The 19164-nt window shown below is 40.5% G+C and overlaps 1 protein-coding gene across 3 annotated transcripts in view; it reads left to right on the top strand.

The window, feature by feature from the left end:
- LOC145987706 (beta1,4-N-acetylgalactosaminyltransferase A-like) overlaps positions 1–19164 on the top strand; it is a 164773-nt gene that overhangs the window by 117312 nt on the left and 28297 nt on the right. Inside the window, exon 1 of one of the 3 annotated variants that reach the window (XM_083122274.1) lies at positions 9626–9775. The exons of the other annotated variants lie outside the window; for them this stretch is intronic. The gene's annotated coding sequence lies outside the window, so the exon portion shown is untranslated. Of the gene's footprint in view, positions 1–9625; positions 9776–19164 lie in introns of those variants that run through there. 3 annotated transcript variants of the gene reach the window in all.

Below are 19164 nucleotides of genomic sequence, written 5' to 3'. Positions count from 1 at the left end.
ACCGAAGCTTTGTTGCAATGCTCGTTGAAAATCCACCTCATCGTTTCCGTTATTTACGAAAACATGAAAAAAGAGCGAGAAACTTTCCATCATTACACTGGTGTAAAAAGCCTCCACGTCGCCGACGTCGATGAGGTGGATGCCATTTGCAACCAGATGTTTGACGCTTTGTTGAACAAGCACGAGACTTTCCAAAAACGTGGATCGGGTTGGACACTTTGCGGTTCGCCTCACACTTTAACTTTGAAGGTGGCACGATACAACCCGATGGGAGCATCCAGCTACATCAATTTGCCTCCGGAAATAGCCAGTAAGAAAGCCATAATCAACATTCAAAATGAAGATAACAGATGCTTTTTGTGGTGCATCATTGCCGATCATCACCCAGCCAATAATCATAAGCATCGTTTATACCACTACAACAAGCCAGAATATCTCTCAGAATTTGAAAAACCTATGGCTGGCATTAATTACCCTGTAAATCTACGAGACATTAGTAAATTTGAGGCACAGTACAAGATAGATAAAAACGAAAGTATAGCAGTACACATATTCGGATTAGACAAAAACAACGCCATCTACGTTCTCAGACACAGCAACATTAAAAGTAATCGTGTCATCAGATTACTCCTGATCGAAGATGGCGATAATTATCATTACTGTCTAATTCAGAATCTTCCAAAATTAACAAGAAGTCAAATTACCACACATCAACATAAAATTCGAGTATGCGACAGATGCCTGAGTATATTCTACGGTCAAGGAAAAAAGAAGGCTGATGAAGAACTCCGAGATCATCATGAAATGTGTAGTAAACATCCGGCCGCGGCTATCAAAATGCCTTCTCGAGACATGACATTTTCCAACTACAAGGCATTACTCTGGCATCCCGTGGTGATATGCGCCGACTTTGAAAGTTTCCAACTTCCACTCGCCACATGCAAACCGAATCCCAGCGTATCGAGCACTACCGAAATTCTACATCACGAAGCCTGCGCTTTTGGATTGATGGTCAACAACACAGGCAATGTTATTTTACATCGCGGCAATGATGCTCCACAAAAATTCATTCAAACCCTGAAGCAGATGGCCATACAATTCGCTCCTCTACTAAGAGAAGACAAAGCAATGGAGTCTCTTACCCAGGAAGAGAAGGAAGCATACGACCATGCCTCTCAGTGTGGTGTGTGCGAAAGTAACTTCACCCTCGAAAATATCAAAGTTCGCCACCACAATCATCACACGGGAAAATATGTGGCCCCCGTGTGTAACAACTGTAATCTTCAAATCAAAAAACCAAATTTTATTCCTGTATTCATTCACAATTTGGAGGGCTACGACGCCAAAATCTTCATAAAGGAGATGGGATGCGACGCTCAACCCATTAGCGTCATAGCTCGCACCAACGAGAAATTCATTTCATTCAGCAAGATGGTGGACGTTGGAAATGGCAATCGCGTAGAAATTCGCTTCTTGGACTCCTACAACTTTCTGTCTTCGAGTTTGGCGACACTCGCGTCTCAACTCACCGACGATGATTTGGTCGCCACCAGGAAATGTTTCGGCGACCAACATTTAGCACTGTTGAGACGCAAGGGTGTTTACCCCTACGAATACATGACGGATGCTTCCAAATTCTCAGAAACATCGTTACCACCGAGAGAAGCATTCTACAGTCGTCTTAGCGACACCTGTTGCACCGAAGAGGACTACCATCATGCTCAGTTCGTCTGGTCTACATTCTCTTGTCAAACCATGGCCGACTATCACGATCTGTATCTGAAACTAGATGTTACGCTATTGAGCGATCGTTTTCATCTCCATCGCTCGAGAGGAATAGCAGCATATGGTTTGGACCCCGCTTTCAGCTACACCACACCGGGTTATTCTTGGCAGGCAATGTTAAAATCCACGAAGGTGAAGATAGAACTCATCAAGAACGTCAATCAACTTTTGTTTGTTGAAGAGGCAAAACGTGGTGGAATCGTCCAGTGTCCCCTTCGATACGTCAAGGCCAACAATCCATATGTCGCCGATTTCGATGCAAAAAAACCGACAAACTTCTTGGCATACTGGGACATGAACAATCTGTATGGTTATGCCATGTCCGAGCCTCTGCCCATCGGAGAATACGAATGGATGAGCGAGCAGGAACTTCAAGATTGTTTGGAATGGAGCGAAGATCATGAAAATGGATGTTTCCTGAAAGTAGATTTGGAATATCCTGCATCGCTTCATCGAAAACACCATGGATTTGCGATGGCACCTGTGATGGAATCGGGTCCGGAGAAGAAGCTGATGCTCACCTTCAAGAGCAAAAAGAATTACGTGGTGCATTATCGTCTCCTACAATTCTACCTCCGGCATGGATTGGTTTTGAAGCGCGTGCACTCGGGATTGAAGTTTAGACAGACCAGGTGGCTAGCACCCTATATCGACGGCAACACTCAACGTCGAGCATCAGCTTCTTCTTCCGCAGACAAAGACCTATACAAATTGATGAACAACAGCATCTACGGCAAGAGCATGGAAGATGCGAGGAAAAAAAGAAATATCAACTTGGTCTCCGACCCGAAGAAAATAAACAAGCGCGTCGCTCAGCCCACGTACAAAAACTTCACGATACTGAGCGACACGTTGGTATTGATCGAACGTGCTCTCCACCACATAACATTCGACAAACCAATCGCCGCGGGAGTCGCGATCCTCGAGTTGTCGAAGCTGGCCATGTACAAGTTTCACTACGACATCATGAAACCACGCTATGGAGAGGCGATCGAGGTGGTGTACACCGACACGGACAGCTTCGTGTACAACATCCACACCGATGATCTATACGAAGATCTGAAAAACATGAGCCAGCATTTCGACTTCTCTAATTATCCGAAAGATCACCCTCTCTTCGACGACAGCCAGAAAATGACGATCGGGAAGATGAAGGATGAAGTCAACGGTCGTATCATCACAGAGTTTGCGGGTCTTCGAGCGAAAATGTATGCCATCAAAGTTCAGGATGAGACCGAAATAAAAAAAGCAAAGGGGGTGGGGCGTTCGAGCACAAACAAACTAACCGTAGAAGATTACAAGTCGTGCTTGTTCGACAAAAAAATCAAACGCATGACCGAACATCGGATCACAAGCACCATCGACCAGTTGCGTACATCCATGATTAATAAAGTGGCGCTTGATCCCCACGACACCAAATTGAGGCTACTGGACTGCAACATCCACACCCGAGAATGGGGATGTCATGACGAGGAAGAAATCTGCTCGCACCATTAGACTTCCGCATCAAAAAAAGTATGTATTATTTCTTGCACCACTTTTTATTTTTTTTTAAAAAAAAATCATTCACACTAATTTTTGCATTCACACTTTTTTTATATTTTTGCATTCACACTTTTTTATATTTTTCTATCGTTTTTTTTAAAAAAAAAACAATCATTCACACTAATTTTTGCATTCACACTTTTTTTTATATTTTTCTATCATATTATGTACACTATTTTGAGGATATTTTTTTTTCAGATGCTGCACCCCCTACGGAAACGTTTTTAGTTTTTACACATTCCATTCTTAACCAAATTTTTTTCTTCTCTTCAATCATAAAACACACACATTACACATGGAGGTCCTCTGTAGAGTTTCATAGAAGTTTGAGAAAAAAAAACCCATGAAACTCTACAAAGGCATGACTTTGTTAGCCGCGGCCATTAGAACTGTGTTGGGCACCACGCACCCTCGCGAGGTTATAGGGGCCAGGTATCCTAAAAAAACAACAATTATTATTTTGTTTGTTTGCTTGCGTCACAATACAGGTGTGTGCGCGCGTGTGTGTGGCACATCGTTCCCCCGAGAGAGGTTTACAAAGGTCACGATATACGGAGTTGGAAAATTACGATATGGCGCATTCGCTTATTACTGTTGCCAGCCATGGGTCTCTCTCTCTCTCTCTTCATCTTACACCAACGTTGGCATCTCTATTTTTTTTTAGTTGTAAGTAAATTGCCAACACACTCTAGTTAATAATGCTACATATTATACACACACACGCACACACATACTGCGTTGCCATCCACCCATCTCTCTCTCTTTTACAGCAGTGCCGGCTCTCCTTGCCCAGTGTGTGCAGGTTGGCAAAAATTGCTTTATGCGCTGTAAGGCAAGCCTCAAGCAAAGTTGCCAGCTCCTTGCTTTAGGTTAGGTTAAACCAAAAAAAAATCTTGGTGTTTTTTTTTTCGAGTGAGGAGTTGGCAACGCTGATCTCCACTTGAGGGCGGTCAACCGGGTTGATTGCACAAGCAAGGTTGCCAACTTCTTGCTTTAGGTTAGGTTAGAGCAAAAAAGACTGTGGGTAAGCTGTCGGTTGTTTAACTCTTCCCTTTCTATTTTTTTTTCTTGTAAAAGGCTATAGCAAAAATACCAGTGGGTTGGCAACCTTGCTTTATGCACTGTAAAGCAAGCCTCAAGCAAGGTTGCCAGCTCCTTGCTTTAGGTTAAGTTAGACCCAAAAACAAAACTTGGTGATTTTTTCGAGTAAGGAGTTGGCAACACTGCGAGAAAATACCTCAAGCAAGGTTGCCACCTCCTTGCTTTAGGTTAGGTTAGACCCAAAAACAAAAACCTTGGTGATTTTTTCGAGTGAGGAGCTGGCAACACTGCGCGCGAAAAGTAGGTCAAAAGGCCGTTCCAGAATCGCCGGTTTCACCTACTCTCATTGTAGGTTAGTTTTAATCCGTAAAACATCGTAAAAAACAAATTACGCTGAGAGTAGAAGCCTATTAGCAGGTCGTAGTAGATTACACTGAGGGGGGCCTTACAGTAAGAGGGGGGTAGCCTTATAGGAAAATGTCGTAAGTCATTTCAAATGTAGGTCAAAAAAACGAGTTGGCATAAAAAATAGCTTAAAAAGTGATGCCAGAGCTTTTTCTGTCCATTTTTTCTTTCATTGTAGGTTAGTTTAGTGCGTAAAACGTCGTAAAATAAAAAGTAGGTCAAAGGGCCGGCCCAGAGTCGCCGGTTTCACCTACTTATATATATATATATATATATATATATATATATATATATATATATATATATATATATATATACATATATATATATACATACAGGGTGATTGGTAATTCGACCTATTCCTGGAAAGGGGTAATACTAGAGAACATTTCCAACAAATTTGACCCTATGCACCGGGGGTAGGAAATCAATGGGTTTCGAGTTATTGCAGTTTGTAGATTTTCGTGACATATTCCGACTTGCGACCAAAAAATTACTAATTGTGAAAAAAATACTACACCTTGGGCACTTAATCGACAAGTTGCTAACATCTGACGAATGAGTGACTACTGGGGAAAATATTCATGCCCAAAATTCCCATACCCACAGAAAGAAACAGTCATTGGAACACACGTCATGAAGAAATTTGGAAATTATCTTTTAAATCGAAGAGGATTATTCAACGATAATTGTGTACTGCTTCAAAGACATTGACAAATATTAATGAAATAACTATTTATATTTGTGACAATTAGTGTTGTCCACTGGACGAGACGGGACAGGCTTTTAAAAATTCGAGACGAGACGAGATTGACCATGTGTCATAAAACAAACGAATATTATCGAGACGAGACAGCATTTCCACGAGACTTCCACGAGACGAGACAGGCCAAAGTGGGCAACAGTAGTGGCAATTCAGAACATACTAATTTTACCCCTTTTTCCACTCGAGTTCAATGCAAGGATACCTCCGCAAATATCGAATGAAAAGTTTTCATCATGTGCAATTCTCCATTAAATGTTTTCGCCGAGTCGTACTACCTTCGTTTTCATGTTTTCATGTAATGTGCAAATATTCTTTGCACATTACATGTAGGAGGAGAGTTGCCTCTACATTTCACATTGGTCAGCTCCTTCTACTTACTTTCAGGAGCGAAAGCTTGTAGGGTAGTGTTTACCGTTCAGGACTGTCAATCTGATGGTCGTAGGTTCAAACCCTTCCGGTGGCAGAAAATTTTCGTAAGTTTTAGATCTATCCCATTGTGTTCATTGTCCACGGCGTGCGAAACGGAATGATTCAGTTTGGAATTAACGATGGGGGGATGGGAAATATTAAATTCCAAATCTCCATTTCAACGAACCGAGAAGTGGGCAAAAAATGGATAATTCTTATAAATATTAAAATTACATTGATGTTTTTAGTGGTATAATCGCAGGTAAAATCAAAGATCTTACATGGAAGATTTTACCTTGCTCTGAACTAAGCCAAAAGGCATTTCGAACCGATCTAATACATTCTCCAATACATTTCAAAATGTTAGTGAATGTTTCATGTCGATAATTTGACCAATGCATAATTCTTGACGCTGAGACGATATTTTCTGCAACTACCTCTTCTCTTCAGTCCCTTCTGTTCTTCTCTTCTCCTTCTGCTCTCCCCTCCTTCTGCTCGCTCTGCTTTTATCTCATATCGCCTTCCCTATGTTTCTCGCATCTTATCTCCATCCCACTCATCTCCACTCCTCGTATCTCCTCTCCTGTCTTAGATTTCCGACTCCACTGCACTCTTCTCCTCTTCTTTTCGTTCTTCTCTTTTCTCTCCTTTACTCTACTCTCCACTCTTCTCTCATCTCCTCTTCTCTCTTCTTTGCTCCATTTTCCTCATCTCTCCTAGAATCTTTTTCCATTCTCTTCACTACATCTCCTCTCCTCGTCTATCCTCTCTTTCTTCTCTCCTCTACTTTTCCTCTTCCCCTTTCGCTTTCTCTTTCTCCTCTCCTTTGTCACCTTTCGTTTTCTCTCACCTCTTTTCCTTTCTGTAGACTCATCAGCGATGAATTACTAGAAAACCTATTTTTTTCTTTCAGAAAGAATTTTGTCACTTGCGATATAATAGTGATATTTTTAATAATTTTATACAATATTACTTGTATTTCTTTTGCGTATTTTATAAATATCTATTGTGGACGTGGCAACCCTGAAATTAAGCCTAACTCTACACGCAACCCACCAACGCCTTGTGTAAATTGGGTTGCCTAGTTTAAAATGTCGTTGTCCTAAAACTTTTGAGAGACACTGTACACAGCCGCCATAAATTACATCACGAAAATTGTGTGTATATCTATGGGGCTGCAAACTTAATTGAACTGAACTGCAACATTATAAGTATGTTATATTTAATAGTACAGTTTTCATATCAAGTGGGATGGAAGTAATGATGCCTGGTTGATATGTCATTTGGTGGTTCAAGACAGGGGTGATCCCTTCTATTCCCCATCACATTCGAAATGAGACCATATTCGAGGTCTACTATGATAGTTTCGGAATTATCGGTTTTAAAACATATTTTTGAAATAATCATAAGTTTTAAAAAATAAATAAAATGGATGTATTTAACTTTCTACTTAAAAAAACAAGAAATCCGTGTGTGCTATTCTAAAATGGAATTTCTCATGACCCCACATTATATCTGTGTGTGGAGGTTGAATTTTGTACCCCCGAAAATGAAAAACGTACCTGTGCCACTGAACGCAGCTATGCACTGTCCAAATTTACAAATCCAACCTCCCCCCCCCCCCTCCGAGAAAACCTGCTTACACCAGTTGTTTTAGTTGTAAAGCAAATTACTAATTGATCGATAGTTCACCACCACCCTTGTATGGGTAACGTAAGACAATGGAGCAGTGTCAGGTTTAAGCCTAGGATAAGTAGCCTAAACGCCTGGCCATGAAATTAGGCGGATGGTAGAAGTTCGCGCTGTTGCCACGTCCGAGCACAACCCCGTGTGTTCGAGGATTAATAGCAGTCTGACGTGTAGATTTGGGATTCCATTTCTCGGGCCTGTAACGAACTTTCAATTCACATGATCGCACCTCTGTATCGAATGGGATTCGAAAGTGCCCCGGACAGAGGTCGGGTTGACGCTCGAACTAGGCAACACAGCGAGGGAACCAGCTACGTTTTGTACCGTTCTCCCTTTGCTTTTCCCATATGTGGCACCAGCGCAATTATTCCCAGCTGCCTAATTTCATGGTCGTGCGTTTAGGTAGGCACTCATTAGGGGCGGCAAAGTATATCTTCTACGAGCACGAGTCATTCATAAATTGTCAACCTTCAAACCGGATGTGATGGGGAAAAGAAGCGTTTACCAGCAACGTTTTCATACAGTCCAAGATTCAAGGACAATGTTTTTGCTTCTTAAATTGTCACTGATCAAGAATTGTTCAGACAGAAAACCGTTAGCTTCCGTATCTCGAACACTGAAGTTTCTCTTTTCCCTGGAAATTGTAGCACAAGTGCCAGACACTTCGCGAGATAACATTGTTAAATCAATGGGTTGCAACAACACTTTCCACGAGCGATAAATACGTCTGGCTATTACCTAATCATGATAAATACTGAGCGGACCGAGTATTGAATTGGATAGAGAGTTGATAAGCTGGAAGGGGAGCATGTTTTGTGAAAGCGAATTGAAAGAGAAGTCATTGGAGAAGTCGTTCATGCCACAGACCTTCAGGTAGTTGGCCATACTCGGTAGAAGTGCCGACCATACGCTGCAATGTACAGGGTGGTCCAAAAGTATGGAGACACACGAATAAAAGTTGAATAACATACTGTTCCGCAATACTAACACTGTAGGTTTGTAATAGAGGTGGGGGTGTTGTAGGGTGGGGGGTGTTGTAGGGCATATGACGATGACGGCCGCCATCTTGAATTCAACTTCAAAATTTTAATTTGAAACCATAGCTTGTGACACCTCATTTGAATAGGAAATTTTCTCATGCGTTCAATGGTATGTTTCTTGTTGCTCTAGCACCAACCGTGACGAAGTTAGGTTCTGAAAAACTTCCTGTTACAATACAGTCATTTTGCGCCATCCGATGAATCCACGATTACGTAAACACCACTTCCCACGCTGTTACGAAGAAACTGTGCAAAAACATTAGATCTGTGGGTGAACATGAAAATGTGTGGGTCAGTCGGACATTTAGAGTGTAAGTATTCCTTACTCTTAGCCACATATTTACGCAGTTTTTAGAACAAAAAATAAATATTTTCCAGTTTTTAGCACCTAAAAATCAGCTCCCTGGTAATTACATCAGAAGGACTATTTTATATTCGAGTTTTGGTTTCATCACCTTTTTTGTATTCAGCAATATAAAGATTGGAGGCTACTCTTTGGTTCTTTGTCATCTCGCTACTGGCACGGCTGCATAAAGCTGTAAACGTATTGAATACCATGTTAATACTGTCATAAACTTTTGTGGTCACAGTTCTACCTCCGTTTAAAAGCGTTTCTGCGAAAGGAGGGGCAGGGAATAAGGTGTAAATGTTTCGAGAGGTAAAAGTTTTTCATTTATCCTGCTTCAGCCAGCGCGAATTCCGAGAAACGCATGCGCGTTCGTAATCTCAAACGACTTGCTCAATTACTCATCATTTTGCACATTGGGCTTAGGACCTGGTTGTTCTCGCAATGCGCTTTCCAAATTAACATGCCTGTGAGAACCTGACACTGTTTCCACCCGGCGGAAGATGGTCCATTTCAGTCGTATGAGTTGAGCAAACACGTGACGTCAAACTCTGCTTTGCTGATCTCATCTGTCCAAGCGACGTGTCAAAAAGTGGCAGGCAAGGTCCGTTTTGTCCTGGTGTATAGTGTTTCTCCCCCTTTTGTGTCACGATACGGACGTATTATTTTCCAACGGAGGAAACACGCAATGCACCGGGAGCGGAAAAGGGAAACCGGAAGTGACGTTGCTTCTATGCTTCGCTTGTAATTGTAAGTGTACGTTTCTTATCCAGTTATTTTGATTAATCTACTACTAATGCGGTTTTTCAATGTCTGTGCTTGAAGCGAAAACTGTTAGTTGAGGAAAGGGTCTGCTTCATCCTTGGGGCAAAAAATTGATGTTTTATGATTGGAAACGGTGGCACAATAAGTGATTTTTTTGATTTTTTTTAATTTTTTGCGGTACACCGTACACCGTATCGGCACCCAGTGACGGCGATTGGGTTCCAAAACTGGGGGGGGGGGGGGGCAAGATGCCAAAACTGGGGGGCAAGAAGAATTTACTTTCCTTTGATACATAAGATTTAGCATAGTGCGGGAGCAAAAGTGGCAAGAAGTGGTGGGGACAATTGCCCCCACCCCTAATCGCCACCGCTGCCGGCACCTTTTGGTAGGTGAGAATAAAACTAATGATATTTTATTGTGTGTGTAACTACATAGATGCACGATAATTTACGAACATATAGCACAATATTTTGAGTAATTATTACAATGAACAGAGAGTACCAATAAAAAAATAGAGTGCTGGTACCTTTCTCTCCAGAAAAAAAAGCACTGGTGGCAATTATTTATTTTTTGTTATTTAGCTTCGGTTTTTCTACCACTATTGGCTAACCACGACGATGAGGATGAGAAGTGATAATATGATGATATTGAAGAAGGGACACTCACAGAGAGTATCAATGTTCAGACCGGGATTCGAACCAGAGACTCGCAAGGTAGCAAATGAAACAGGACTGTTGAAGAATATTAGGCCTATGTTACTTTGATTGCGTGCGCGGGGAAGGGGCTAGGCCAGTGTTTATATGTGTGGAGACCTGGGGGTAACAACATCATGAGGCATTCCTTACTGACATCTTACAGGAAGAACGTAGCTATGAAGGATGAATACAATTGGTACACAAAAAATTCAATGGAATTTAGATTCAATGTGCAGCTTGTTATTAATGACGCAGTTAAAAGTGTCATTTAGGTAGCAACATTTTTCTTCATTCTTCAGGATTTATGTGCGTCTTTGGTTGGGATATTCTTTCATCATTCAGTGCCGATTCCCTGGAAACTCTGAGGAAAATTAATCAAACTGGATGGGCACACTTGCGTACGCAGAATTCTATTTTCGGGAGGGGCTGGAATTGTAAAGGTGGATTGTACGTACGTAGCGGTTTTCTGGGGGAGGCCGGTATACGCAATAAGGTATTTCGTATATTTGGATCTTTCCACTCTCAGAAATGGCTCATTTGAAGGGAGATTTGAATCTACCATCCTGGTTTTTCCCGAATTCTTCAGTGCTTTCATTTGAAAATGTTGATGTTCTCAAAATTTCGGATGGGGCTGTAGCCCCATCAGCCCTCTCTGCGTACGCCAGTGGATGGGCATCAATTCGTACCTGCTCCCAGGTTCGCGCATGCAGATATAATGCAAGGTCTCAGAAAACAAAACATCGTTTGTAGTTCCAACAGTAATGTGACTATCGGAAAAATCATCTTACATGCTTCACTAGCATAACGCAGAATGTATTTTTCGCAGGAGGCTACATTGTAGGGGGAGCGGAATACACAATAAAGCATTTCATAATTACCATTTTGAATCTTCGTTTAGAAGTTGTTCAAGTGGGTTTCCATTTACCACTTTGGTTTCCTCAGAGTTCTTTACTTCTTTCGTTAGAACATTTTTATTTTCTCAGAATTTCGTAAAGGGCTTTCGCCCCATCAGCTCCCCCCGCCAGGAGTGCTTACAGTGCTTCTATCAAACATTTTCACAAAGCTGAATGTGTCATCTCATCTTCTACAGCGGAAAGAGACAGAACTAGGCAAGGCTTGATCGAAATTATCGTTAACCAAGGAAAGGTTGGAGAGCTTAGGAACCAATATGACCAGCTAAAAGAACAAGCCATTAGTGTTGCTGATAAATGAAATATTCGTCCAGTCTTTAAACAAAGGAGACTTTCCAAAGTTAAGAATGCCTTTAGTGAGCTCACAGAAGGCTACATGTTCTCTGATAGTGAGCATTTTCTATTTTTTATTTTAGAATTAACGAGTTTTATGCAGTATTCAACAATCTAAAACGGCTCATACTTTATTTGAAAAAATCTCCTAACAAACATTCAATTTCTGTGATACTTTGCAAAGCTTTTCGAGAAGTATACACAAATATATGTAATTTCTAAAAATTCAGTTTGGGATTCTGGTTTGGCGTACAAAAAGTACTCAAATTCACAGAAAAAATTATGTTGCTTCATAATGTTCAAATGTTCTCACTTTTTATCCAAAAGGCGAACTGATAGCAAAAGCAGAGCAATTACAGAAATATTATGAAATAGATATATTGGTTTATCATTACCCGCTGAATTGTTATCTTATCAAACAGCTCTCAAAAGTGACTTATCTGTGACTTTATAAAACGACAATACAATTAGTGCCATAATTCTGCTTCTTACTCTACCCGACACTGTAGCATCAGCCACTAGCGTAAGCAAGGATTTTGTTTCGGAGGGGTCTGGAATTGTTATGGTGGATATTAAGTATAGCTGCATTCTGAGCGGAGAGATAGAGTAAACATTTGTAATTACCATTTTTAACCTTCGTTTTAAAAGTTGTTTATAAACAAAAATGGTAATCGCTGGTCATTTTAAGTGTAGTTTGCATTTACAACTTTGTTTTTCATTCGTTCTTTACTGCTTTCCATTGAAAATTTTGATTTTCTCAAAATTTCTGGAGGGCCTGCAGCCATGACCCCCACTGCGTACGCCAGTGACATCAGCACAAAGGTCATTTTCAAAGAGGATAAAGAAAAAACTACTTGTGGCAGTAGCGACTTAATGATCTGGCATTATTGGCCATAAATCATAAAGAAGCTATTGCTTTGGATAAAAATAATTTATCTGTGACTTTGTCAACATGAGATCAACACAGAATAGATTTTAGAAAATATTACAAGTCAGTGGATTGCTGCTTGGTTAGCCTGTACTGAGAAAATCTATCTTGAGGGTCGGTTGAACCTTTGGCCGTCGCCAGTGAAGCCGTCTTCGAAATTTCATCTTTCGAATAACCGCTATCATATTCCAAATTGTGGAAAATTTCATTGCATTAGGGCATCGTTTCTCAACCTATGGGGCGCGACCGACTGCTGGGTCTCGAGGGAACGTTTGGTGGGTCACGAAGCCGGGCTTGAAAATTTAATTACTGTGTCTTAAAAACCTATTACCCTAAAAGTACTACGATCCTATTGTTTTAACAATTTTGAATCAACTCGTGTTGTACGTTATTCGCGCTCTACCAGGCACGTATCCAGAAATTCTTTTCGGGGGGAGGGGGGGCTAAACATCATTTTTTTTACAGGGGTATAGATAGAACCTCGCAAGGTTTAAGGTCGATGGTGGCGATTCAGTTCCAAAACGGTGGCAAGAAAAGTTTACTTTCTCTTGGTAGACAAAGGTTAGCATTAAAAAGCCATAGTGCGGGGCCAAAAATGGAGAGCAACTGTCTCCTAAATCTGCCACTGTTTAAGCTGCTGTTCTTTTCGTCGTTTCTTTTTCTTTCTTCTCTCAGAACGTGATATGGGGACATTTTTTTATCACTAGACTCCTCTATTGCAATGTACGAACGTTGTGTTTATGCCGAAACGATCTCAGTATGTGTATATGTGTCCGTTTCACGAAGCTGTTATGCAATGGACAATGCATTCGTAAGTGTTCTCCCAGGTTTGGATATGATCCTTTATGGTGTTGTCGCCTGCCTTCGAAACGTAACCTTAACAAAAATCCTAATTTTCCATCCTTGTGACTTGGATCTTCAAGATTTAGGAAGAATTCAGACCGAAGGCACACACACACACGTCGTTTGCAATGAGTGACCCAATCAACAGAAACTTTTCACACCGTAGCGGCACGACAGGCTGCACAAGCCTGTGTTCGATTTGTGAAATCCTCAAGCGACACGTATAGCTTGTAGCTTCGGTGTGAAACCTGGTGGGTCAATCTCATTGTCACCTTGAAACGGCAGCTCGTGTTGACCACAGAAGAAAAATATATTTTCAAAAGGTGGGAATGTCCCTTAGTTTTATTCTATCTCCTTTTTCTGTGCTTGTTAATTAAACAGGCAACCTCTTACGGTTGGGCATACGCAAGAGATGTGCTATGCAAGAATTTTAGCGGAAAATGCTGACTCCACCAGGCATACCGTGCCATTGCTCTACAGCGACAGCAAAAGAGCAAGCGAAGCCAAGGATGACCGTGTTTACGTAATCGTGGATTCATCGGATGGCGCAAAATGACTGTATTGTAACAGGACGTTTTTCAGAACCTCACTTGGTAGAACAAAGAATGGCACGGTATATGCCAGAGTTGGTCGACCTTGCTTTTTCCGCTAAAATTTCCACATATGCAACATCTTCTTGCTTTCTCTTCTCGACATTCATAAAATTTTCGGCCTTCATGGCTGCCCCTTTGTGGTAGTTAGTGTTTGAGTGTTTTTCCAAAACGGTTGACTTAAAAGTCCTTTTTTAACCCACGAAACTCTCGGACTGCATACACGAAACTTGGTCCGGTCACTAATAAATCGTCACTCAAAACTTATATTTTCAGTCGATCTGTGCAGTTTATTTCCTTTTTTTAAAAAAAAATGATGCTCCAATGCCCATTACTGCTGAAATGTTTACTTTATAGACCTTCGATCTCTTCGGCTCATGACCCGAAACTAGCACTACACTGTCGGCAATGTCTTCAGCTTTGGACCCGAACTTGTACTAATAGTGGTAGACTTCAGCACTTTCCAGGAAAATGTGTCACTAGTCCTCTTCCCCCCTCCTCCCCCCGAATCTCTACATCTTATAAAACTGTCAATGGACACTGACTGGTCACTAATCGACTGTCACACTTACTCGTGAAGTCTTATTGAATTATTCTGTTGTACAGACCAACTGTGAAATTGAATCCGCGTATTTATATCCATATTATATTCTGGAACGTTCCGCCCTTTTTTTTTTTGTAGTAATGCAATCGCTCGACTCATGGCGCTACCTTTAACAGTGCTTTGTTGTGCAACTTCGAAATGCTGACAAATCCAATATATATATAGCCCCAATCCCACCACTGACTCACTGACATAAATGTTCTCCATGAAGGAAGCCCCGGAGGCGAAAAATGCCCGATTACGACCCCCCATGAAATCGTCCCAAAAAGCTGAGAAAATTCAAAAATCGCTCAATCGGCCCTTCCTTAAGGGTAAAAATGCCCTTTTTTCACGTCCTTAGCAACCGTTGCCACGGGCATTTCTTTTGCACACATTGTTTCCTTCAATTCTTAATTGTCGAGATGCATTATATTTCTCACAGATCATTAGCACACATATGAATGAACTCCTGGTTTTGAAAAGGTGCCTCAAACAAGGGTGACATCTACATAATAAGGAGTTTCAGCCCAGATATAATTACGTATATATTGTTATACTCAATGCGTAAATATCTTCATCGTGCTTGTTTTAACTAAATGTTTAGGGGGTATAATGACATGTAATTCCTTAGAGCTTGCCGTGCCTGTTGTTGTCCATGGAAACGGACGTTGCTAGGGAACTTTAAAAAAGTTTATTTTCACCCCGAAAACTACTGTAAGGGAATTATGCTAGACTTTTCGAATTTCAAAATACGAGCATCAGAATTTATTACAGAGGCAAGGTAGGAATTTGAGGGGAATGACGGAAAACAGTTATCCAATTACGTTCAAAAATGTGAAAATGACAAAATACGTAAATATTGCATTTTCAATTTAGTGTCGCTATTCAATTCCTTTATGCAAGACATCCAACTACTTATCTTGAAACGGTTATTACTTACTCAGTTCATTATTAAGAAAATAGACAATAATAGTTTGAATATTTGTACCTTATTAGAGCCCATACACACATAAAGTTACTTTCTAAACTTTTCAAATTAGCGAACTTCTACACATGTTCCCCATCATCCAATACAACATGCAGACATTTTCAAAGTCATTAAGATCATTGAGGAACCCCATCTAAAACATGATTGTTATCACAACGTGGCCGAAGGTCACGCATGCGAGCGTACAAGACAGTACGCGAGTCCAATATATATATAGCCCCAATCCCACCACTGACTCACTGACATAAATGTTCTCCATGAAGGAAGCCCCGGAGGCGAAAAATGCCCGATTACGACCCCCCATGAAATCGTCCCAAAAAGCTGAGAAAATTCAAAAATCGCTCAATCGGCCCTTCCTTAAGGGTAAAAATGCCCTTTTTTCACGTCCTTAGCAACCGTTGCCACGGGCATTTCTTTTGCACACATTGTTTCCTTCAATTCTTAATTGTCGAGATGCATTATATTTCTCACAGATCATTAGCACACATATGAATGAACTCCTGGTTTTGAAAAGGTGCCTCAAACAAGGGTGACATCTACATAATAAGGAGTTTCAGCCCAGATATAATTACGTATATATTGTTATACTCAATGCGTAAATATCTTCATCGTGCTTGTTTTAACTAAATGTTTAGGGGGTATAATGACATGTAATTCCTTAGAGCTTGCCGTGCCTGTTGTTGTCCATGGAAACGGACGTTGCTAGGGAACTTTAAAAAAGTTTATTTTCACCCCGAAAACTACTGTAAGGGAATTATGCTAGACTTTTCGAATTTCAAAATACGAGCATCAGAATTTATTACAGAGGCAAGGTAGGAATTTGAGGGGAATGACGGAAAACAGTTATCCAATTACGTTCAAAAATGTGAAAATGACAAAATACGTAAATATTGCATTTTCAATTTAGTGTCGCTATTCAATTCCTTTATGCAAGACATCCAACTACTTATCTTGAAACGGTTATTACTTACTCAGTTCATTATTAAGAAAATAGACAATAATAGTTTGAATATTTGTACCTTATTAGAGCCCATACACACATAAAGTTACTTTCTAAACTTTTCAAATTAGCGAACTTCTACACATGTTCCCCATCATCCAATACAACATGCAGACATTTTCAAAGTCATTAAGATCATTGAGGAACCCCATCTAAAACATGATTGTTATCACAACGTGGCCGAAGGTCACGCATGCGAGCGTACAAGACAGTACGCGAGTCCAATATATATATAGCCCCAATCCCACCACTCACTGACATAAATGTTCTCCATGAAGGAAGCCCCGGAGGCGAAAAATGCCTGATTACGACCACCCATGAAATCGTCCCAAAAGGCCGAGAAAATTCAAAAATCGCTCAATCGACCCTTCCTTAAGGGTGAAAATGCCCTTTCCTCACGTCCTTAAAAACCGTTGCCACGGGCATTTTTTACACCACACATTGTTTCCTTCAATTCTTGTCGAGATACATTATATTTCTCACAGATCTACAACACACAGATGAATCAACTCCTGGCTTTGAAAAGGTGGCTCAAACAAGGGTGACATCTACATAATAAGGAGTTTCAGCCCAGATACAATTACGTACATAATGATGAACTCAATGCGAAAATATCTACGTTGTGGTTGTTTCAGTTAAATGTTTACTGGTATAATAACATACAATTATTTAGATAGTTTGCGATGCTTGTTGTTCACCATGGAAACGGACGTTGCTAGGGAACTTAAGTTTATTTCACCCAGAAAACTACTGTAAGTGAATTATGCTAGACTTTTCGTATTTTAAAATACAAGCGTCAGAATATATTACAGAGGCAAGGAAGGAATTTTAGGCGAATGACGAAAAACAATTATTTTCTAATTACGTTTAAAAATGTGAAAATGACAAGAGACGTAAATATTGCATTTCCAATTTAGTGTCGCTATTGAATTCGTTTACGCAAGACATCCAACTAATTATCTTGAAACTGTTATTACTTACTCAGTTTATTATTAAGAAAATATACAATAATATCTATTCTGAATATTTGTACCTTATTAGAGACCATACACACATAAAGTTACTTTTTAAACTTTTCAAATTAGCGAACTTATTCACTTGTCCCCGCTTCATCCAATACAACATGCAGATATTTTACTCCATCTATAATATGATTGCGCCCACAACGTGGCTGAAGGTTACGCATGTGAGCGTACAAGAAGTGGCCAAAGGCTGACAAATCTTTAAATAATGCTCAAATTCGTTGCGACAACACCGAAAGAGCAAGAAAAGTTTACATTCAATATTATCAATAACAGGGTTATCCTTCAGGGTTCTAGAACATTCTCCGCCTTTCCTCGATAATTATATTTCTCCTTAAATTATAATCACAAAATTTTATTTCACACACACAAGCCAAAAACCTCATTTTATCTAGTGTAAATCGAAAAATTTCGGAGGGGGCTCGAGACCCCTGAGCTCCCCCTCTGGATACGTGCCTGCGGCTCTACCATTGCTTTCTACCGGCAGCTCCCAATTTCATCATGTGTGTTTAGTTAAGATGTTAAGACTAGAATAAATTACATATTTACTTTCCTAGAATGAAGTATGTGTAATTTGTTTAAGCAAGGGTAAAATAGAACTTGTTAGAGTACTCGATGTTAGCAAAAGTATGATTATAAACTTGGAACACACCGCTACAAGTAATTCTGCCGGCGCCCATGCTTATGGGTCCCATGAAGTGTAAAAGTGTAATATCCTTCAAGGTGGGTCCCGGACTGAAAAAGGTTGACAGCCACTGCATTAGGGGATTCGCGTGAATCTTCATGTTCTTTGCTTTCGCTGTTGTCTAGATATTCGCAATTGTTTCGTGGCCAGTGGCGTGCCCAAGGAGTGGTGGTGGTGGGGGTTATAACCCACCCCCTTGACCCAGTATTCCTAAAAAAGGAACGTCAAAGGTAGGAAAATATGACAAAATAAGAAACCAATAAGTTGCTGACCAAGGCAGTTTATTAAGGTAAAAACACTTAACACGTAACGTTTCGACCCTATATCAGGGTCTTCCTCAGACGAAGAACTAAACTAAAATGATGAAATAAACTACACACAGAAAGATTTCATACACATAGCAGGGTCACAAGCCACACAACAACAAATCAAATTGACAGTCCTTATCTAGGAAGATTTCTACAAAGGAATTAAACATATCACCTCCTGACAGTTGTTGACTAATGGGTCTACTACACTGACAGGTGATTGGCAGGTCAAGATCAGCAAGAGTCTAAGAACCACCTGCTCACCACTCCCCCACCCCTCCTGCCTTTCTGGTTATGGGTGAATACCTCCTCCTCTGATCTTCTTCTTTTCTCTTCTTTCTTCCTTCTTCATACTTCTTTTTTCTTTTTTTTTTTCTTCATTCCTTTTCTTCATCCTTTCAACTTTCTCTAACACACTCTTCCATTCCTTGTTTATCTTGAGCCCTCCATTCCAATTCATGATGTCTTCTCCTTTCTTTTCTATTTCT

This window comes from Lepisma saccharinum, chromosome 5, assembly GCF_977018435.1.
Source record: "Lepisma saccharinum chromosome 5, izLepSacc3.1, whole genome shotgun sequence".
Taxonomy (NCBI): Eukaryota; Metazoa; Arthropoda; class Insecta; order Zygentoma; family Lepismatidae; genus Lepisma; species Lepisma saccharinum.
The sequence above is the reverse complement of the archived record's forward strand: the minus strand, read 5'-3'. Positions and strand labels throughout refer to the sequence as shown.